General features: G+C 41.8%; 1 protein-coding gene across 4 annotated transcripts in view; it reads left to right on the top strand.

Moving 5' to 3' along the window:
- The window catches only part of HECW1 (HECT, C2 and WW domain containing E3 ubiquitin protein ligase 1), a 469289-nt gene that overhangs the window by 214461 nt on the left and 230321 nt on the right, over positions 1-24507 (top strand). The gene's annotated exons all lie outside the window — the stretch shown is intronic.

The raw sequence follows: 24507 nt of genomic DNA, 5'->3' as shown, positions 1-24507 counted from the left end.
ATCTCCCGACCCCGTGATCCGCCTGTCTCGGCCTCCCAAAGTGCTGGGATTACAGGCTTGAGCCACCGCGCCCGGCTATGTATATGTTTTCTAAAATTTTCTTCTGCCTTTGAAAATAAATCATTATCAGAGTTATGGCAGGCTTTTTTCATGGCTCCCCATACTGGTGTATTTCTTATTGCATGAGGAAATACCTAGATGGGCTTCATGTGTAGGTATTTCCTACATACGAAGCTCAGATTATGGGCTTGACATTTGCCAGTTGAGGAAATGCACAGCTTACCTTCAGTCCACAGCTGCTTCTCCTCCACTTGGGTATGGAGTGATTTCATGGACAAACTTCTTCATGCACTTTCTGGTTCTTAACAGATGTTCATTCAATGTGGCATGTCAGAAAGGAAATGGAGTGATCTGTTATTCCAGCTATCCAATTCTCAGAGGAAAAGATGCATGGCTAGGAATCTGAAGTTATCCATTGGCATTTAACTTGTGGTCCAAGAAAAACTATATCCTCAAGTATATTTTGCTTTCATTTTCATTCACTTTTATTTTCATTCACTCCCTTGACAAATGTTTTTGTAAGACCTACTATATTCCAAGGACTACAGATGTGAAGATGAAAGTCCTGGTGTCTGTCTTTGAAGAAACTTATGGTATCTCTGCTCCCAGCAATGACACCAATAACTCTTTTTTGTGTTGGCTCATGCAGAATGAATAAACAATGAGGAATGTTTTATGCTATCAGGGTGTAGAGGGAACATGATTTTAGAAGATATGGTTTCTGGCTCTTGTATTTGAGATTGGCGTCATAAAACTCCCAGCAAGAGAATTTCTTTTCTTTTTTTGTGAGACAGAGTTCTGTTCTTGTGGCCCAGGCTGGAGTGCAATGGCACGATCTCGGCTCACTGCAACCTCTGCCTCCCAGGTTCAAGGGATTCTCCAGACTCAGCCTCCCGAGTAGCTGGGATTACAGGCACCCGCCACAATTTTTTGTATTTTTAGTAGAGACGGGGTTTCAGAATGTTAGCCAGGCTGGTCTCAAACCCCTGACCTCGGGCAATCCACCTGCCTTGGCCTCCCAAAGTGCTGGGATTACAGGCGTGAGCCACCACACCTGGCCAGAATTTCTTTTCTTTACTTATCTCCCTGGCTCTGGCTTTTCTCCTCTCTAATCCATGCCAGGAAAAATCCCTTAAACCCAGTTCTGCTACCATCTGCCCCAAAGCTCCATGGCTCCTCTTTCCTACTGCATCAGCTGCAATCTCTCTGCTCAGCTGGCAAGCCCCAACATAAACTCACCCTCAGCCCACAGCCCTACTTCTCCATCCTCTCCAGCAGACACACCCTTCACCCTAGTCATGCTGACCTCTCCCATTACCCAACAAATAGCATCATTCAGCATAGGAAATATGGGCTTGTTTGGGGTGTAAATATGGCTACAGCAAGTGGTACCTAATATAAACCTCCTAAATTTCAGTAAGAATGGAAAGGATAAAACTTGCATGAGTAATGATTGTTAGACATAATAATCAAATGTGTGCACAAACCTGCAATGGAAGTTTGGTAAAAGAGGTTTTTCTTTCTTACTATGCACCCACTTTTTCCCTTTGGGTTCTAATTAATTGAGAAATACACATAAGAACCCATTTTAAGGTCACAGTAAAGTAGCAGTTCTCAATGGTGCTGGCACAAACACAACCTGCAAGTTTTTATCTTTTTAAGTCAGGAAGATAAATATTAAGGAAGAGGAAATCTCTGGATGGTAATTTCAATATACCTGGCTCAGTCTCAAGGGGCAGTGACCACATCCTATAAAGCCACATCCCTTCTACACTTTGATACTATATGATCTCCTGACTGTCTCCTCATTTGCATGAGCCAACACACCAAAAAGGGGAATTAGTGTTGTAAATTAATCCAGCCCTAGTGCCATTCCCTTCAAGGCAATTTTTAAAGATTTCTGTAACATATATAGAACATTTATTGTATATTTATTCCAAATAACCATTTCACATAATTGTCTTCTTGGGCAGTATGAAAACACACTTTAAATATTATTAGAAAGATATCATAGGCCGGGCATGGTAGCTCACACCTGTAATCCCAGCTTTGGGAGGCCAGGGCAGGCAGATTGCTTGAGCCCAGGAGTTCAAGACTAGCCTGGGAAACATGGCAAAACCCCATCTCTACAAAAAATTAGCCACATATGATGATGTGTGCTTGTAGTCCCAGCTACTTGGGAGGCTGAGGTGGGACCATCACCTGTACCCAGGAAGTTGAGGCTGCAGTGAGCTATGATAGCACCACTAAACTCCAGCCTGGGCGACAGAGTGAGACCCTGTCTCATAAAACAAAAACAACAACAACAAAAATACATTATAATATAAAATCAGCTCTTTATAGTACATAAATATCGGCATAATTGAATGAAAGTATATTCAAACTTGGTCAAGTAGCAGCATCCTATAAAAACAAATGTCTTGACCGTGAGCCGTGACTCATGCCTGTAATCCCAGCACTTTGGGAGGCCTAGGCAGGCGGATCACTTGAGGTTAGAAGTTCAACCTAGCATTTCACTCTGGCCAACATGGTGAAACCCCGTCTCTACTAAAACTACAAAAATTAGCCAGGCATGGTGGTGTGTGCCTGTAGTCCCAGCTACTCGAGAGGCTAAGGCAGGAGAATCACTTGAACCAGGGAGTCCCAGGTTGCAGTGAGCTGAGATCACGCCATTGCACTCCAGCCTGGGCAACAAGAGTGAAACTCTGTCTCAAAAAAAAAAAAAAAAAATGGCTTGCAGAAGGCATATTCCAAATAACTGAAAATTGAACACTTTAGATAATGACATTGTAAAAACGTTTTTCTGCAGACTTGAGAAGATGCTGGTCCTCAATATACCTGTTGGACTAGCAATGTCCCAGTGTTTTGGGAATATCAACAAAAGTGAAATGGGAAAGGCAGGTATTTACATTTTGCAAATATATCAAACTAATGTAGTATAATTTGTCAAAAAGAAAAATTTATCAAGACAAAGCTTGAGTTTGCAAATGATCAGAGTATTAACTCAAGGCACATATATTAATATAAATAAAATAAAATGCTATAATGAATTATAGCTTTAGGAGTCTGAATGCATTAAAATTGCATATAAGATGCTATATAAATTTATATGTTATGTGAAATAATGAGCATTTTAAAAAATGTATGATTGAGAGGTGCCAAATTAACAAGTAGGGAGAGATTGGCTCAACGAAACGTTCTGATATGGCTATCCTTCCCTAACACATCCAAGCATCAAAGCTCTCTTGCTATAATAAAAATGCAGAATCCCAGATATGATCCAAAGGGTTACAGAAGCTTCTGTTATGAACTAAAAATGAGACTCTTTGCAGTCTCCCAGCAGTAATAAACACAATTAATCTAATTGGTAAATTATACTCTCTTAAAATTAAAAATAATTTTGTACACATTAAACACTGGCCAGATTTTAAACATCGAAGTACAACAGAAGGTCATTCTTTCTACCTGGGAATTAGATTAACATAATAAAATAAAATGAGGTGTTCCTTTTATTTTGGTTTTTATGTTTCCCTTTATTTTTTCCTTTTGTTATTTCTCTTTTATGAGAGTGGAGGTATATTGCAGATGACCTGAAGTCTACAGTGTTCTAACAGCACTTTTCTTCGGGGATAATGACTCAATTAGAAGTAGGTAATTGCTATAGATTTGTACAATTTTTAATGGTCTGGCTAAATCAGATTTTGAAAGTACCATCAAATTAGGAATATTTTAAACAAATATTTTCTACATTCTCCAAGGAGTAACATACCTGATAAAAATACTAAAGAAAAAAAACCTGAATCGTTTCTTATTCTCTGGCATAATTTTTCTCTAGTGGGCACCTGCCTATTTGACTGTAGTACAATGGCTATAACATGAGAAATGTAAAGATACAAACTTTAACACTGACAGAAGACAGAACTGGTGAAATTTTAAGTTGACCCATCCTATAAAATCATATGATACGATATTATTGTAGTAACTCAATTATCATTTTTTAATACATGCATTTGAGCTCTGCTGGCCCGTTCGAACCTTCAGAGGGAGCTAGCACAGTCATTGTTCATTGTGTACTTTGTCAGAGTCCTTCCAAATCAGGGCTTGGATTGCTCCAGAACACGGAGATGAAGTGATCCTGAAAAGAGGGTATCCTGTCTTGATCTCTGGTCCAGATCTGCTCTGTGTACCTCCCTGTTCACCCAGTTTTAGTAGGAAGAACTGGGCAGTGTGTCTGGAGTGACCTCTGCTTACAGCAAAAAGAGACCACTGCCAAAGGGGCTGCCCTTCTCCCCCGCCCTTGTGTTGTTGTCACTGTCGTGGGCACCACCTCTTCACAGCTGTCCAGGCATAAACGAGAAATCTGGAGTCAATTTCAACCTCTGTGCCTTGCCCTAGTGTCCTGCCCCCGCCAGTCAGCACCACTCATCCCGGATCCCATCTCACCTCCATGGTCAGTCTCAGGCTCAGCCTATCTCTCCCCTCCCTTCCTCGTGTGGAAACCTGGCTGGATGCACACCTAGATTGCTGCCTGCTGTGGTCTCATCATTCCCTGCACCCATCAGAAGAATGCCCCTCAACCTTTTTAGCACATCATTTTCAAATCCTTTTCCATATGCCATCATCAGTCTCAGTCCATTCAGGCTGCTATAACAAAATACCTTACACTGGGTAATTCATAAATAATAGAAATTTATTTCTCACATTTCTAAAGGCTGGGAAGTCCATGATCACAGTGCGAACAGATTCTGCTTCTGCTGAGGGCCTGCTCAGCTTCAAAGACAGCGCCCTCTTGCTGTGTCTATATAGGGCCAAAGGAGCCAAAGGGGCTGGCACACCCCTTCAACCTCTCTTACAAGGGCATTCATCCCATTTAAATCATCGTCCCATATTTTAAAAACACACAGGGGCTCCTGATTATACATAACAGAAAATCTAAGCAGGTGACCTTACTGTCAGTTTGTAATGACTCCCCCTCGACCATGGTGAGGTGAGCCTCACACAGGTAGGAGCTGTTGGGATCCGCCTCCTTACTCTAGGCTTCAGACAGTGGCTTCTAAGCCAGAGGTAGCATGATGGCCACGGCGACTTGGGGCTCAACCCCACGCCCAGGGAGGCCCTCTGAGCTCTGAGATTCTGTTTCTTCATCTATAAGATGAAAGTGATGAACATCCCCCACAGGGCGACCCCATAAAGATGACCTGAAAAAGCTCAGGAGAAGTGCCCAGCCATGTGTCTGGGCCAGCAAGAGCTCAGTCAACACCAGACCCTCTGCCATAATCAGAGAGCTGTGAATTAGGAATTACAGGTGTTGTTCTGAGAGGAAACAGGGCAGGAACGTACATCCAGCTTTTATTTCTGCTCTGGAAATGGACATATTGGTGCCTTGGTGAGAATTGAGACATGAATGGCTTTATGCTTAGAGTTTTCTGTGGGGAAACCCTCTGCAGCCAAAGCTGGAGGCCAAAGGGCACTGGAGGAAAAGCAGGGCTCCAGGGGAGCCCACCGCCTTCTCTTCCTTGACATTCTGGAGCAATGTTTCCCTGCGGCGGTGCGGCCAGAGCCAGAACAAGCTCGCTGGGACCAGAGGCACCGGCACCGAGATTAGATACAGGGGCTTCATCAGGCTACAGTCCAGATGGTTAAGGTGACATGTTGTTAGAGCCTTTTATTTGAACTTGGGCATGTTTTCACCAGGACTGCTCTGCCTTTAAAGCCAGCGTGGCTAAGGACTGCACCGCAGGCTGCCATTTTCAATCACTGTTGTGTTATTTCCAAGGAGATGTCTCAATTTGTGCTACAATAAATATTTGGGCCATAGGCACTAAGCCCTTAAGAAGGTTAAGTCTGCATGGGGAGACTGAACCCAATCTGCGCAACGTAAAGGTGTGATCATCGCACTGCTTCACAGGTTTTCTGTTATGAAAAAGTATGACTCCATATACATATCTGCAAGATAATAGGCATATTTATATTGTTGTGCCATCTGATTTTTTTATAGAGCTCTCTGGAAACCAAGACTCCCCCCGCCACTGCCCACCCACTTTAGCACTACACTAAAGTGAAATCATGGTTAAAATTGCACTGTGTAACAGTCATGAAGTAATTCGTGTTGCTTATATTCTTACTTGTGTTTCTTAAATTGTAGGAAAAGAATATACAGTTCACAGTGATACTCCTGAGATTCTTTTTCTTCTTTCATCTATGTCCTTTCACTGCACAATTAATTTCCCTCCCTGGTGTCCCTACCACCTAAACTTCTCCATAAACCTACCTCTGGTTATACCTCATACTCATGTTGTTCTTCCCTTCCTTATTTCCCTCCAGTTTTGCTTTAAAATCCCAAAAGAATTTATCTTGCTAGAGAGGCATCCCCTGGGTAGGGGAAGGAGTCCAAGCTACCAAGTCCATAATCAGGCACTCTCTAGCAGCCCAGAGTGAAAGGGCTGGAAATATTCATACAGTGATAATTCTGTCCCTTTGAGGTTATCATGCATCATGTGATATCATATATTAGATATTAGACATCCTGTGTGCTAATGGGATGTAGAAAGAACATAATAGTGATTAAAGAGCAAGATTAAAGGCACAGCAGGGTGGAGCTGAGAAGTACAGGAAAGATAAGTGCTTAGACTTTATGTAGTCTATGAGCCATTTATATTATTTTTTTTCCTCTTTTTTTTAGTTTTAGGATGACATGATAAAACTGATTTGGGGCCAGGCATAGTGGCTCACATCTATAATCGCAGCATTTTGGGAGGAAGAAAGGTGGGAGGATCACTAGAAGAGCCCAGGAGCTCAAGACCAGCCTGGGCGACAAAGTGAGACCCCATCTCTACAAAAAATAAAATTTTAAAATTATTAGCTCTGTTTGGTGGCATGCACCAGTAGACCCAGCTACTTGGGAAGCTGAGGTGGGAGAATCACTTGAGCTGGAGAGGTCTGCAGTCTAACCTGAGCTATGGAGCAAAACCTTGTCTCAAATTTAAAAAAATAAGTAAATAAATAAGGGTTTGTGACTATTTGTGCAAGACAACTTCAGGGAAACATATCCACCTTCAGCAATCCCAGCCAAGGCTTGCAACATGGGACACAGAAGAAGCAGAGAACTAGAGGGGCTGCAGTTGCAGCTGGTCCCCGTCTGAACTGCATGGGGCTGCCAGAGGCCAATCTGACTGAACACGGCCAATGAGACAATGGCGTGTGGCAGTGGAGGGCCTGATCCATGTGGGAAGACAAGATGCAGGCATGCAGTCCCTCCTCAGCGCATTAAGGATTCCATTGCATCTGGGGGGCATCAAAATTGACCTGCAGTCCATGGAGGTCTCAGTCCTTCATATTAAATAACAAAGCACGACTGAGCATTATTACAGAAAACAGCCAGAAAGATATAACCAGAACATTCCATTCAGATTCGCAGCAATACAAAACGATGGTGTCGGCTTCCAGTCAGATACATGTCAGATCTTCCCAATGAGAAGAAAACCTTCAATTGACATAAATAAAGGGTCAAGGCCTATAACCCAAAGTCAGACTTTCCTGGATTAACCTTGAGTTGCCAAGTTGGTGTGAGAACATAACAGATACAGCTGCCCCTCTGAGCCCTATTGTGCTGGAGGCCTGCTGGGGACAGTGCTGGTCTCCAGGGGCTCAGATCTAGACATACAGGCTCCATCCCTGCATGCTGAGGTTCTGGCATTACACTAGGGAGACAAGCATGTATTTCTTTTTGTGCCTTGTGTGAAATAGTATGAGGAGGAGCCCTAGCCCGACCTTGGCTAATACCTAATCACCTCCAAGTTACAGGAACTAGGCCAGTGGGAAGGAAGGTCTGGACTCGGGGTCAAGTGGCATACAGGGGTGGGAAGGGATGAGGCTGGGGTGAGTGAGACAGAATTGGAAAAGAAACATTCCAGGAAAGGAGCCCAGGGTCAGAGGTTCTAGGCAGTTTGGACATACGCATGCAGAGCACACAGAGCTATGCAAATGCTTTAAGTAGAAAAAGCATTCCGATTAGACTTGCATTCTAGAAATTGCATTCTGGCAGAAGTGTGGCGAGACGACTGTAAGGTGCTGACATTGGAGGCTTGAGACCACCAAGAAACTATGGCATGACAACAGGTGAGAAACAAAGAACACCTGGAACGAGAAAGATGGAAGAGGCTGATTCAGAAAGAGCCTTAGGAGGTAAGATCAACATGGCTTGGTGAGGAACTGGATGTGTGCTTGGGGAGAGGAAAGGGGCAGAAGAAGAATCAGCTGCCTCTATAGCACATCATCCAAGACCGAGAGGTCAGAAAGGGGACGAGTTTGGGGAATGAAGACGCCAAGTTCAGGCTGATGTGTCTGTGGGCTGGAAAGGTGCAACACACAGTTGCCTGGACACGGCATGCTCAGGAGAAGAACCTGGCTTTGAAACAGAGATGAGCAAGGAACAGGCAAGTGCTGTGTGAAGTGAGGGTGTGAGGACTTTGTGTAGGGGGAGTGTAAAGTAGTGTTTCTCAAAGTGTAGCCTGCTGAAAATTGCAGGAGAGTCCTTTACCCAGGGTGGTTATAAGAAGTGCAGATTCCACAGGCAAGAGCCTTTCTTTTTAATAAGCATGCCATGCTATTCTGATGTGCCTGTAAATGTGAAGATGACTGATACAGACTGTGAGAAGAGGAGAATTGAGGATGGAATTCCACTGAGGAGCAAGAGGAAGAAGAATAGAAAGAGAGATCATGGAGTTAGGCATGTTAAGGGTGGCCATAAATTCCTTGACGCTCCTCCTATTGAGAGGCGGCGTCCATGTCGCCTCCCCTGGAGCCTGAGTGGGTGCTGTGACCTGGGCTGATTTCCAAACTAAAGTGCCAACTTCCAGCCTAGGCTTCAAGATATTGGAAGTCCCTCCCTTTTGGGACACTCACTCTTAAAGCCCTGAGACAGCTGGGCTGGGAGAAGCCCTGGCTAGCTATGATCGAGGCTGTGTGACAAGAGCATGCTTGCAGGCCCAGAGCTTCCAGCCATCCCCAGCCAGGCAAGAGACCACATCAGACGTTTAGCCCTAGCTGCTGTCAATGGCAACAGCATGTGAGAACTGCAAGAGAGCTGCCATGCTAAGCCCATACCTCACAGAACTTTAAGAGATAATAAGAGGGTGCTGCTGAAGCTGTCAAGTTTTTGGTTTGATGATTATACAGCCACAGTAACCGAAGCACCAGGGAAACCATCAAGAGCAAGGCCCTGGAAGTCAAGAGAGGAGAAATCATCAACGGTGTCATCAATATGACCTGCTGAGTGCCACAGAGTCACAGAAGATACAGAAGTCACTTGTGGAGGGTGGCCATGTGGGGGCTGTGGGCTTTGTCTAAATAATTCAAGGATTTGGTGAGAAAGACTGCAGGCCGAAGGGCAGAGTGATTGGTTCATCCTAGTTTGCTGGAACTCTCCTGGTTTGGGCCCTAATAGTTCTGTGTCCCAGGAAAAAGCTCAGGCCTGGACATGCTGGAGTGGTTGGTGACCCTCTGGTGAATCTGCACTGATAAAGAAGAGGCCAGAGGAATACAGCAGTCCTATGGGACACTGGCAATGAGAGTGGCTCTGAGGAGGTAGCTGAATGAGGAATAAAATCAAAGGGAGGTCTTTTAAAGATCAGGGTGGGGCCAGGCACGGTGGCTTACGCCTGTAATCCCAGCACTTTGGGAGGCTGAGGCTGGTGGATCACGAGGTCAGGAGATCGAGACCATCCTGGTTAACACGGTGAAACCCTGTCTCTACTAAAAACATACAAAAAATTAGCCAGGCGTGGTGGTCGGCACCTGTAGTCCCACCTACTCGGGAGGCTGAGGCAGGAGAATGGCGTGAACCTGGGAGGCGAAGCTTGCAGTGAGCCGAGATCATGCCACTGCACTCCAGCTTGAGTAACAGAACAAGACTCCATCTCAAAAAAAAAAAAAGATCAGGGTGGGCTTGCACATGTTTATAGACTGAGTGGAATAGGCCATAAAAATAGAGCCTCTCACTAACTTAGTGCTTACAGGTATCAACGTTCTTGGCAAGGATGTTACTGTGAGGTGGACGTCATCACTGTTGTATCCAGTGAGAAATCTTATTCTCTGAGCATCATGGCAGCTTGCCTAAGGTTCAGAGTGGTAGGTGGTGGAGCTGGGATTTGAGCTCAGGATTATCTGTTGTGCTTCAGCACCATGGCAGAGCCCACGGGAATGTCAGAGATGTGGGACATTGAAGGGCAGTTTGATGGATTGAAGGCCATGAGGAGTCAGAAGGCAACAGGACCCAGGGAACAGTTATGGGACAGGCCTTTCCTAGAAGCTCTTGACTGGCTAGGGGTGGGATAACCAGAAGTGTGGGTGAGGCAGGTGGCAGGTGCAGGATGGGAACAAAGAGACAGGAAGAAATGTGTTTCTGCTGACCACTCTACAGTGCCCGCTTTCCTAACAAGAAGGGAAATAAGAAGAAGAAATTGGAAGAACCCAGGAGTGATTTTCATCTACACAGATATGGTAGAGTGAAATTGGAACGCTACAAAAATAATATAATAATAGTAAGCTATTTATTTATAGCTTCTCCTCTTCCCCCTCAAAGCCACTCTACACACAAAATGAATCTCTTTTACTCAAAATCACAGACACACAGAGCTGGAACCTCAACCCGGGCTGCTGTGTCCCTCTAAAAGCTTCAACAACCCAAGGAAGGGACTGTTAGCCCCTTTTGATCTCTATGAGGTGGGTACAGATCCCCAGGCATGCGCACAGGTCACATTCTCGAAATGGGGCCCCACTCTAAAGGCCTGTGGCAGGTGGGTGTGGCGAGAAGCCAAATTTGGCAGGCAAGAATGTGGGACAGACAAGGGACACTGACCCAACTAAGATTCTGTGTCTGGACCTGCAGCCAGGTGGGTGAGGCAGTGTCTGAAGGGCATGGCAGGCTGATCACCACGGTGTCCAATTACACAGACAGACGCAGCAGATGGGAGTAAAGGTCGCTGCGGTCATTTCAGGAGTGTGGCCTGTGCTCATCCCTTGGGAACAGTACATGGGCTGCAAGGTCCAACCCCTGGGCTGTCGTCTGGGGTAAGCTACTGTCCTGAGTAAAGGAATAACACTAATAATACCAACAGCTAAACCTCTCTGAGCCCTCCCAATGTACCTGGCATCATGCTGAGAACCTTAAATATATTGTCTCATTTAATCTTTATGGAACCCTAGGTGGCAGATATTTTTATTTTCCTTTTAATGAGAAACCTGAGGCAGAGGAAGATAATGCAACCGGTCCAATAGTCACAGGTGACAAACAAGTGATAGGACTGGGATGGGAACCAAGGCAGCCTGCCTTCAGAGACTGCTCCTTAGCCACTGTGATGTCCTGATAAGACAGAAGTAGGCCAGTAGGGGTCCCATGACTAAGGTAGAGGATTGGTGCAAAATTCTGGTCCCGTGGAGAGCTGCAGTACTGGCTTATCCTCTGGATAGAACTTTGAAGTAGGAGTCATTCCTGGGGGCTTTACCTCCCCGGTATGGTAGGCAGGGAAATGTAGGGGCATCAGCAAACACAGATATCACTGGACTATCACACTCTGCCAAAACGGAGATCTGGAAGGAAGGTCAAGGTGGTTAGTGTACAGCCTTCCTCATATCCAGATGATCCCAAGTGGGGAGCTCAGTGTGCCTCCTATAAAAAGCTGTAGAGAAAGTCACATTAAAAGAAAAGGCTACACAGGATTTCAATCACTTCCTCACATGTAAATCCAAAATCGCCACCGTTTGGTACATTTGTTACGTATGGATGGATTCCATTTGTGTATGCATTTATACAAGTATTACTTATTCCCTACAGAAAATTTGGGGAAAAGATCAAAGCAAAAATCATCTATAATTTCAACACCTAGATAACACTTTAGAAGAGTATTTTATTGCTAGTAGCATTTCCCCTTACAGGGCTTAATAAGTATGTATTCAATTATTTAACGAATGAATGAAGCTGGTGCTCAGTATTCCAGTGCAGGAAGCATGAGACTTATGCTCAGGGACAGCAGCCATTACATCTTCTCTTTCCCATAGATGCCCCTGATCCTAAAACGCTGAGTTTCCCTGCTAGGCGAAGAGACGGAAATATGGGCAGAGGGAGGGGGCCAGATAGTCTCCGGGTCAGCCACAGGGAGATAATAGAGTCAACTGACCTATCTACCTTTCCCTTGTAATAAAGAGGTGGCAGAAAGGTGCCACCTTTGAAAACAGAGGACTCTGCTCTCTGTCGAACATGGCCCAGTCCACACTGGGAATCTGACCAACCAGTTTAGCAACTCCTCCTCCCTCCATTCGGACTAGGAAACTGATGCTAGAAAAGCAGTGGAAAGGGAGAGTTTTCACTTTTTCCACTTTATTCCCACCTTATACTTCTCTCTTTTAACCTGCTGAGTGTTTCAGCCAAGTCAATGGTTGTGCATAGCCACAGCTGTTTTTGGTAAGGACAGAGATCTGTGGAACTTCAGAAAGTCCTACCTGAACATCATGTGTGCCTTCCTGGGTACTTTCACAGCTTATGTGCACCTTATCTACCTGGGACCAATTCAGAAGTCACTCTCAGGACTTTCTGACATCAGTCAAGATAGGTCTCTAGTCAACTGCAAGGCCATTGTCAAATGGTGCTGGCTACGTTATCTGCTCCACCTTTGAACAACCAGGAAAGCATTCAGAGTCCAAATAATACAAAAGTATACAAAACCTGTCCCAAACTTTTGTTAATGCAGACTTCTCTGTCTCATGTATCACACTTTCCCAAAATTGTAGAGTCAATATGGTACCCAAGAATATTGAAAAAACCCACCAACACCCACAAAATTTAGACACACACAACCCTTATCCATTGCAGCAGCTGCTAATCTAAGTTTTGTTCCTTCTTTCTAAGCAAAACCAGAGTTTGCAGAACCTGGTCCATATTTATTAGACTTACATTGCTATTGCCAGCTGTGTTACCTGAGGAAAGTGGGCAGACAAAAAGCAGAAAAGAAAAAGGAGAAAGTCATCCTTGTTTTATTGTCATTAGAATGAAAGCCAGTCTCTTCCAGGTTATCCAAGGCTTATGAATTTAAATCCCAAATCAGAGAACTCACCTTAGAGGGGAGAAATTGTGACATTATGCTTCTCATATCCTTTGGGGAAAATACAGTTACAAATAATCCACCCTCTACCAGAGAATGGCATATGAAATACTCTATCTCTATACAAAGTCTGGAAATTTGGACCTATAGACACAGCCTTTTCTTGGGACTTCTGTTCCTTTCTCTCTTTGTATTTACCCTTGAAAAGAAGAGGTTCATTTTACAGTATGAATTTTCTATAACACAGAAGATAAATTTCTGGTGAAAATTAAACCATTAAAACCTGCCTAACCCTTCAACAATGAAAAGGATAAGTATTAAAAGAATATGATGAAATATTTTTCAGAAGGGGAAGAGTAGATTATGTCAATTCTTTTTAAACAGTCAATAATAGAAGGGAAAAAGCAGAAAGAGTTTAGGAACATGCAGAAAAAAGTAGTCAAAATAATCCACAATTAGGCCTTACCCTTACTGCTAGCCTAATCACCAGCAGTTCCCAAATTAGAGAAAAATACATTTCAGGCAAACTCAATATAAAAAAATTAATATTCAAACAGCAGAACCAGTTAAATGGAAGTCCAGCTGCTTGACACATAATGAAGTGATTATGGTGACCTTACCACCTCACTGCTATAGACTAATCTTTGTGAGTGGGCCCTCCTAATGGAATTAATGCCTTTATAAAAGGAGGAAGAGACATGATTTCTCTCCCTGTGCCATGTGAGAACACAGCAAGAAGGCAGCCATCTGCAAACCAGGAAGAGAGCCCTCAGCAGAAACCTGATCCACCAGCACCTTGATCTTGAACTTTCCAGCCTTCAGAACTGTGAGAAATAAATGTCTGTAGTTTAAGCAACTCAGTCTGTGGTATTCTATATAGCAGTCCAAAATTGCTTAGATACTCACAAAACCAAATCTTACACAATTTCGAATCTTTCTTTTTCTCTTTCTTTCTTTTGTGTTCCTTCCTTCCTTTCCTTTCCTTTATCTCTTTCCTCCCTTCCTCCTTTCCTTTCCTTTCCTTTCTCCTTTTCTTTTCTTTCTTTCTTCCTTCCTTCCTTCTCTTTCCTTTTCTTTCATATTTCCTTTCTCCCTTGCCTCCCTTTCTCCCTTCATCTCTTTCTCTCTCTTTCCCCTTCATCTCTCTTTCTTTCTCTCTATCTCTTTCTCTCTTTATCTTTCTTTCTCTCTCCTTCCTTCCTTCCTTTTTTCTTTCTTTCTCTCTCACCTTCCTTCCTCCCTTTCTGTTTCTTTCTTTCTTTTTTTTCTTTCTTTTCTTCCTCCCTCCCTCTCTTTCTTTTTTCCTTCCTTTCTTTTCTTTCTCTCTCTCTTTCTTCCTTCCTTCCTTTCCTTCTTTCTTTCTTTCTTTCTTTCTTTCTTTCTTTCTTTCTTTCTTTCTTTCTTTGCTTTCTTTCTTTCTTTCTTTCTGTCTCTCTCTCACTCTGGAGTACAGTGGTGTGATCATACCTCACTGCAGCCTCAAGGGCTCAAGTGATCCTCCTGCCTCAGCCTGCAGAGCAGCTGGGACCACAGGCACACAACACCATGCCCAGCTACTTAAAACATTTTTTTTAGAGATGACCTCTCACTATGTTATCCAGACTGGTCTCCAACTCCTGGCCTCTTGTGGTCCTTCACCTCAGTCTCTCAAAGTGCTGGGATTACAGGTGTGAGCCTCCACTCCCAGCCAAGATTTGGACTTTTGAAAGAAAATCCAGCCTCCTTCTCAGGACTCTGTGCAGACCATGACTTTTTTTTTTCTTGTTTATTTTCTCTTATTTCATTTTAAATTTAGGGAGCACATGGCTTGTTTGTTATAAGAGTATTACATGCATAATAATGAGGATTGGGCTTCTAATCTACCCATCACCCAAATATTGAACATCAAACTCAATAAGTAATTTTTCAACCTTTATCCCTCTCCTAACCTCCCCACTTTTGGGGTCCCCAGTCTATTATCTCCATCTTTATGCTTATGTGTACCCATTGTTTATCTCTCCTACAAATTAAAACGTGTGATGCTTGATTTTCTGTTTCTGAGTTAGTACACTTAAGATAATGGCTTCCAGCTCCATCCACGTTGCTGCAAAGGACATGATTTTATGTTTTATGTCTGTGTAGTATTCCATGGTGTATATACATGTTTTATTTATCCAATCAACTATTGGTGACACTTAGGTTGGTTCCATGACTTTGCTATTGTGAATAGTGCTGCAATAAACATAGGAGTGCAGATATCTTTTTAATTAATGATTTCTTTTCCTTTGGGTAGGTACCTAGTAGTGGGTTTGCTGGATCTAATAGTAATTCTATTTTTAGTTATTTGGAATATCTCCATATTGTTTTCCATAGAGGCTGAACTAATTTATACTCCCACCAAAAGTATATGAGTGTTCCCCTTTCTCTGCAACCATGCCAACATCCATTGTTTTTTGACTTTTTAAATAATAGCCATTCTGACTAGTATAAGATAATATCTCGCTATGATTTTAATTTGCATTTCTCTGATGATTAGTGATGTTGAGCATGTTTGTTGACCACTTGTATTTCTTCTTTTGCAAAATGTCTGTTCATGACCTTTACCCAGTTTTTAAAGGAGTTGTTTGTTTTTTTCTTGTTGGGTTGTTTGAGTCATCTGATATAGACTTATCTCTGAGCCTACCCGGACAAAGATATATTTGAGAGCCCCAAGGTGACATCTCTAGGTCAGTCAAGTAGCCAAGAGCCCCAAGATGACATCTCTAGGTCAGCCAAGTGACCAGTGCATGCTGGACAACATGTTGTGGAAAGGCACACACTATTTTCCAGGTGTTACAGGATGGTATGTGCATGTACTTCATTTCTCACCTTTTCTTCTAACAGTCTGACACTAACCTGCTTCATCACAGCATCTCAGTGTCTTCAGATGCTTTTCCTGGATGGCCTCTCCAACTCAGCTGAATAGCCAAGATCATTGTCTCCCAAGAGGCAACAATTCCAGCAAATTCTAAACCTACAGACATTATACTTTCATGAAATCCCACCCCAATGGAGCACAATCTTTTTTTTTATAAAATACACTCATTTGCTGTGAAGGCTGCATTTGCAGTGTCAGGGCCCCCTTAGAAGGACCCAGCATCCAGTTCCTGCACCCTGAATCTGAATCAACTGCAACTGGGAAAAGCAACTACCAATTGAATATGCACCATTCCAGATGGTCTGGCATATTTATGTGCTTTGAGTTGCCATGTCCTATGTGCCAGAGAGCCAAAACTGGTTTCAGGCAACTCAGGCAACCATCTGACCAGTCAAGACTATTCTCTCCACTTAGATTGAAACACAGAGACCTACTCCAGTGATCTAGGATTAGGGACTTTTGTGGCACAGAAGGCACTAGACTAGGTAATGATATTACTGCTGCTCTTGTCCTTGACCTGGGAGACACTGCTGGGATCCCCTCCTTCCAGCTTGAATGCTTGGGATAGGCTTAGAAAGTACTCAGCTGGTTCCACCAGGACAGGGGACTGCAGCGTCAGTGCTGTGTGATGCCCTGTTTTCATTCCTCGTATTCTTCACTCTTGCCTTCTATATCCCTCACCAAGGATTTTTTATTTTATTAGTCTTTTCAAAGACCCAACTTTTGGTTATCTTGATCCTCTATATATGTTTGTTTTCTTTTTAATTACTTTCTGCTCTTTATTCTTTATCATTTCCTTCTTTCTACTTTCCTTGGGTTTAATTTGTTGTTCTTTTGCTAATTTCTTGAGATTGCTGCTTAGCTCGTTGGTTTGTAGCCATTCTTGTCTAATGTATGCAATGAGACTGTCAATTTTCCTCTAAGCAGTTTTTATTTTGCTTTATTTTGGTAAAATTCTTGCTGAAGCACAACACACACACAGAAAAGTGCACAAATTTAAGTGCAGAGCTTATGAATTTTTCAGAAAGGGAACTCTTTCACGTAAACAGCACTCAAATCAAGAAGCAGAGCTTTACTCACATTTTAATCTGTTCTGTTTCGCTTCATCCTTCTCACACATCTGTGCTTCTGTCTGGGATCATTTTCCTCCCAAAAAAAAGAGTTCCTTTTAGTATTTATTTTAGTGCAAGCCCACTGAAGATAAAGCCTCTCGGTTTTTGTTTGTGTGAAAACATCACTATTTCACCTATACTTTTGAAGAGTAATTTCACAATATATGTAGAGAGAACTGAAGGTTAGGTGTTTTCTTTAGCACTTAGGAGTGTCATTTATCTTCTGAAAAGTCAACGGTTGGTCTTTTTGTCATTCCTTTGAAGGTAACTATCTTCCCCCATCTTATGCTTTTAAGACTTTTATCTTTGTCTTTGGATTTCATCAGTTTAACTACGATGTGCTTACCAGAGGATCTTGTTTTTATCCTATGGTTTATCCCGAAGCTTACTGAGAAGCTATTACCTTCTCAAAAGTTGCCTTTACACCATTCTCTGGAACTCCAGTTACATACAGTGGATGATTCCATCGTGTTCCTCTCTTCCTTTTTCTCTTTGTACTTTCTACCCTTTTTTTCCCTCTACCTTCTTTTAATCGGGATATTTTCAGTCGACCTATCTCCCAGTTGATGAACCCTCCTTCTGCTATACCTGATGTCCTGCTAAACACATGTGTCAAGTTCCTAATTTCAGCTATTCTATTTTCAGTAATAAAATCCTCATTTGATTCTTTTCTATTGGTTTTAATTTTCTGGCAAAGGCTGTACTTAATGTATCCATTTTCTATGTACTTCATTGTTTCTTTAAAGTCTTTGCCAGATGACCTCAACATCAGGATTCTGTTTCCCTGCTTCTATCTATTGCTGTACTTGGTAATTTTCTGTCAATTGCCATACATTGGGTAAGAAATATTATACACGTGAGGTACTTTAGGTGATGACGTCTTCTCCCAAAGAGGGTTTGCCATGTCCTCAGCTAGGCAGTTGGGGTGCTGATGGCCTTAGCCCAATAAGAGGGGAGACCCGCGGGGTGCAGTCCAATTCTGGTAAGACACAGTCTCCTTCTGGCTCACCCGTGTTCCTTAGGACCCCTCTCAACGGCTTTCAGTGGGGGCCCTCTCCCTGCCAGATCTCCTCAATACCAAGAGATGGAAAATTTTGCCTCTACTTTTCAAATGTTTTCGTGATTAGATTTTTAGTCTTTTGCCCTCAAAGCTTCAGTATTTGTGAATGTCTGAGGGGAAACAAGCTGTGTATTTGAGATCTCCCATGCTGTAACTCTCGCCCATCTAGTCAGTCACCAGGGAAAAGGGGCTGTAGTTTACCGGAAACCCCTCATCTAGAAGTTTTAGTCCTATCTGAGATTCCACTGCTCTGCAGTGCCTGGAAACATTTTGTTTTAAAATCAGCTTATTCAGTTATCTGTAGAACCATTAATCTGCTGCAACAACTATATCCTAGCAAAAACAGGAAGTCTTTAATTCTCTCCCCCGCTTTTTTTTCTTTCTGAGACGCAGTCTCGCTCTGCGGCCCAGGCCAGAGTGCAGCGGAGGGATCTCGGCTCACTGCAACCGCTGCCTCCCGGGATCCAGCAGTTCTCCTGCTTCAGTCTCCTGAGTAGCTGGCATTACAGGCGTGGGCCATCAAGCCCAGCTACTTTTTGTATTTTTAGTAGAGAGCGGGTTTCACCATATTGGCTAGGCTGGTCTCACTCTCCTGACCTCAGGTGATCCACCCACCTCAGCCTTCCAAAGTGCTGGGATTACAGGTATGAGCCACCGCGCCCCGCCTGTAATTACCTTTGAACTGTGCAAGCAGTAGCCCCAGGGATCAAAAACTCTGTCTTGGGGTGGTGACAGTAATCAACACTGAAATGAAAACAAAATGCATTTTTCGATTGTTTTTGAGTTTAGAATTGGCCCCCTGACACGTGAAGTATTTCCCATAAATAAAAGCTACAGTGTCGTCTGTTGGTGGGAGTGTAAAGTAGTTCAACCATTGTGGAAGACAGTGTGGGATTCCTCAAGGATCTAGAACTAGAAATACCATTTGACCCAGCAATCCCATTGCTGGGTAAATACCCAAAGGATTATAAATCATGCTACTATAAAGACACATGCACACGTATGTTTATTACAGCACTATTCACAATAACAAAGACTTAGAACCAACCCAAATGTCCATAAATGATAGACTGGAGTAAGAAAATGTGGCACATATACACCATGGAATACTATGCAGCCATAAAAATGGATGCGTTCATGTCCTTTGCAGGGACATGGATGAAGCTGGAAACCATTATTCTGAGCAAACTATCGCAAAGACAGAAAACCAAACACTGCATATTCTCACTCATAAGTGGGAACTGAACAATGAGAACACTTGGACCCAGGGTGGGGAACATCACACACTGGGGCCTGTCATGGGGTGGGGGGCTGCAGGAGGGATAGCATTAGGAGAAATAGCTAATGTAAATGACAAGTTGATGGGTTCAGCAAACTAACATGGCATATGTCTACCTATGTAACAAACCTGCACATTGTGCACATGTACCCTATAGAGTATTATAAATAAATAAGTAAGTAAATAAATAAAAAGTTACAGTGTCATTTTACATATTGGTTTGTTGCAGTCACTTTTGCTATGGTACCATATTTAAAGGCATTAACATGGGATTTATTCTTCCAAGCAAGAAATTAGTCAAGTAATATACAGTTCTTCGTGTAAAAAATATGTATCAGCTATCACAATTACTTCAAAAAGAAGTTGCAATTAACCATTTTTCATTCAAATAACCAGACAGCTCATAATTTACCTATTAGAGAAGCATGAGTTTATCACGTGGCAATTTGTATAAGTTAGGGAAATGTGAAATTCTTAAAAATACAAACGTCTTCTGTTTATTAAAAATTTATTACTTTTCCAGTTATTTTCAAATTAATTTAATTTTAGTTTAGTTTTAGTTAATATAACCAGTCTGTAATACAGCATTCTAAATCCTGATGACTTTTGGAAGTACAAATCCAAGTTAGATGAAACCTGTATCAAATTATAAAATTTTGACAAGTCAATATGACATTCTGTAGTACAGTAAGATTTTTTCTGTTAGAGTCATATATTACTTTAATGATAATTTTACTATAAAAATATCATTTGAGTAGCAACAATATCATGACTTTCAGGGCTGTTTATAGTAGAGCAAGTGTTTGTTATTGTTTTGGTACAATTTAATATGGCTTTAAAAATTATGTAATTTTATACCTTTGAATGAGTTCTTAGATACAAGCCTTACTAAAATTAAATGCAGCAGGACAAGTATACATAAAAGAGGACTCTGTTCCATTCTGGTGTTGGTTAGAAACCAGACTCATGCCTGAAAAGCTTTAACATTTTACCTTAAGGAGATACAACAGGTAATATCAGTTTTTAAATTAACATAAATTTTCCAACATTTACTATTAATATTTACACTTATAGTGGAATCATCAATGTTAGATGCCTCGTCAATGAACATTATTTCCATTTATCCTCATTTATTTGGAAACCCTTCACCATTCCTTTTGTTTTGATCAAAAGTCACAACCTTTCTCGAAGCTGCTTATTTCTTACAATCCATTTAATTTATAAAAAGAAATACAAATGGATAGATTGCCATATAGGATAGACTGGCAGGACTCAAGGTTTTATACAATTAATGTTGATCATTTGTCTTAAAGTGCTGCTCTTACTGTGTCCTCTTTCTGAAACCAAACACTCTTCAGACTCAATTTATATCACATTATTCTACTGTTACTCAATCTTTTTGAGCATTTGAAGATATTGTACTTTCCATTACTCCTTCTAGATAACTCTTGAGGCTAACTCTTTCAGAGTAATTATAGCTTTTTTTGGTTAAAATTGCTTTTCTTGGGGTTTGAGGATATAGTCTCACATCTATTTTGTAAATGACATATTAGTAGATTTAAGTTCGTTATTCTTAAGAATGTTTCTGCATAGAGGCCGGGCATGGTGGCTCATGCCTGTAATCCCAGAACTTTGGGAGGCTGAGGCAGGCAGATCACGAGGTCAGGAGATCAAGACCATCCCAGCTAACACGATGAAACCCCGTCTCTACTAAAAATAAAAAAAAAATTAGTCAGGTATGGTGGCAGGTGCCTGTAGTCCCAGCTACTCAGGAAGCTGAGGCAGGAGAATGGCATGAACCTGGGAGGTGGAGCTGGCAGTGAGCTGAGATTGTGCCACTGCATTCCAGCCTGGACGACAGAGCAAGACTCCGTCTCAAAAGAAAAAAAAAAATTATTTCTATGTAGATAATTTGATTCTTTCTGCAAAATAAGTGACTTCACAATGGAAGACTGTGCTGATGTATGTCTGTCTAGTTCATTTATTCTGATTGTACTCTGGTTCATAAGATATGAGTGTTTTTGCATTGCCGATATTGTAACACCTGGGTAGCTAAAAACTTGCCATGAAGTTCAGGTATTCATGGTGCTGGCAAACTGCAATGTCTGAGCAACAGTATTCTTTTTTTTTTTTTTTTTTTAAATTATACTTTAAGTTCTAGGGTACATGTGCACAACATGCAGGTTTGTTACATAGGTGTACATGTGCCATGTTGGTTTGCTGCACCCATCAACTTGTCATTTACATTACGTATATCTCCTAATGCTATCCCTCCTGCAGCCCCCCACCCCATGACAGGCCCCAGTGTGTGATGTTCCCCACCCTGGGTCCAAGTGTTCTCATTGTTCAGTTCCCACCTATGAGTGAGAATATGCAGTGTTTGGTTTTCTGTCTTTGCGATAGTTTGCTCAGAATAATGGTTTCCAGCTTCATCCATGTCCCTGCAAAGGACATGAACTCATCCTTTTTTATGACTGCATAGTATTCCATGGTGTATATGTGCCACATTTTCTTACTCCAGTCTATCATTTATGGACATTTGGGTTGGTTCTAAGTCTTTGTTATTGTGAATAGTGCTGTAATAAACATACGTGTGCATGTGTCTTTATAGTAGCATGATTTATAATCCTTTGGGTATATACCCAGTAATGGGATTGCTGGGTCAAATGGTATTTCTAGTTCTAGATCCTTGAGGAATCCCACACTGTCTTCCACAATGGTTGAAGTAGTTTACACTCCCACCAACAGTGTAAAAGCATTCCTATTTCTCCACATCCTCACCAGCATCTGTTGTTTCCTGACTTTTTAATGATCGTCATTCTAACTGGTGTGAGATGGTATCTCATTGTGGTTTTGATTTGCATTTCTCTAATGACCAGTGATGATAAGCTTTTTTTCATGTGTCTGTTGGCTGCATAAATGTCTTCTTTTGAGCAGTGTCTGTTCATGTCTTTTGCCCACTTTTTGGTGGAGTTGTTTGGGTTTTTTTGTAAATTTGTTTAAGTTCTTGGTAGATTCTGGATATTAGCCCTTTTTCAGATGGGTAGATTGCAAAAATTTTCTCCCATTCTGTAGGTTGCCTGTTCACTCTGATGGTAGTTTCTTTTGCTGTGCAGAAGCTCTTTAGTTTAATTAGATCCCATTTGTCAATTTTTGCATTTGTTGTCATTGCTTTTGTTGTTTTAGTCATGAAGTCCTCTGGGCAACAGTGTTCTGAAGGCACATTTTTCTGTTGACAGATATCTCCTTTCAGCACTTTGAAGTTCTCATTCCTTTGTCTTCTATTGTTTCTGTTTGTGTTAAGAAGTCATCTGTCAGTATGATTGTTGCTCCTTTGAAGGTAAGCTAGCTTTTTTCTTCATTGGATGATGATGTTGTTTTCGTCTTTTTTTTCTCTCTCTGATGTCTGATTGCTTTGTTCCTTTTGGATTCATAGAGCTTTTTGAATCTATACCTTGATGTCTTTCGATGTAGCACCATCATCTCTCTGCTCTCCTTTTAGATTTTAGTTACCTATATTTTAGACTACCTGCTAGTATCCTGTGGGTTTCTTGCTCTTTCGTCTATATTTTCCATCCTTTTCCTCTGCATGCTTCATTCTGGATGTTTTTCTGATCTGTATTCCAGTTCCTTAAATTTTCTCCTCTAGGGTGCAGCACACCAACATGGCACAACTATACATATGTAACAAACCTGCATGTTATGCACATGTACCCTAGAACTTAAAGTATAATAATAATAAAAAAAAATTTCTCTATATTGTTTAATCTACTGGTAAACCTGTTCATTGAGTTCACTGTTTCAAAATTACAGTTTCTCAGAATTTCTCAGATTCAAAATTTCTGTTTGGTTCATTTTATAGACTTCATTCTTTGCTAGTAGTTTCAATCTTCTCTTCTTTTTCCTCGAGTGTTTTAAGTATGTGTTCGGTGACATCTACTTGTGTTTTGTTTTTAATTTAGAAAGGGACCTTTATTTTGTATACGGGTTTATAGTCTGCAGGGTGGCCATTCCACAGGCTGGGAAGTATAGACTCCACTCAGCAAAGACTGGAAACAGGCACTTTGAGGGAGGAGAAAGCAGAAGAGGAACTTAATGTTGAACAGGTTGGCCAAATATACATATTTAACAGGTTTTAGCAGGAGTTATGAATATTCACAAAGGGGGTCCTGACACATGTATATTGAACAAACATGTATGTAACATACAACACAAGTTCACATTAGGGTAGAGACTTAACATTTAAATGAATTACTATTAGGCCCTATCCATCAAAAGCTAAAGCAGGGACATGGAGGCACTCAAGTATGCAGCCTCTGTAAACAAGCCAGAACCAGTCTAGGGTCAGCAGTCTCTTATCAGAAGAAAGTTACTGAAATCATTCTCTTTTATGGTTTTTTATTTTTATTTTTGTTATTTTATTTTATTTTCCATAAGTTATTGGGATACAGGTGGTATTTGGCCACATGAGTAAGTTCTTTAGTGGTGATTTGTGAGATTTTGGTGCACCCATCAGCCATGCATACATCACACCATATTTGTAGTTTTTTATCCCTCGCCCCCCTCCCATTCCTCCCCACGAGTCCCCAGAGTCCATTGTATCATTCTTATGCCTTTGTATCCTCACAGCTGAGCTCCCACATATCAGTGAGAACATATGATGTTTGATTTTCTGTTCCTGAGTTACATCACTTAGAATAATAGTCTTCAGCCTCATCCAGGTAACTGCAAGTGTTAATTCGTTCCTTTTTCTGGCTGTGTAGTATTCCATCATACACACACACACACACACACACACACACACACACACACACACACATACATATATATACACACTACAGTTTCTTTATCCACCTGTTGATTGATGGGCATTTGGATTGGTTGCACGATTTTGCAATTGTGAATTGTGCTGCTATAAACATGTGTGAGCAAGTATCTTTTTTAAATAATGACTTCTTTTCCTCTGGGTAGATACCCAGTAGTGGGATTGCTGGATCAAATGG

Source organism: Colobus angolensis, unplaced genomic scaffold (assembly GCF_000951035.1).
Source record: "Colobus angolensis palliatus isolate OR3802 unplaced genomic scaffold, Cang.pa_1.0 Scaffold475, whole genome shotgun sequence".
In the NCBI taxonomy this organism is placed as follows: domain Eukaryota; kingdom Metazoa; phylum Chordata; class Mammalia; order Primates; family Cercopithecidae; genus Colobus; species Colobus angolensis.
This window is presented reverse-complemented; position numbering and strand designations above follow the sequence as displayed.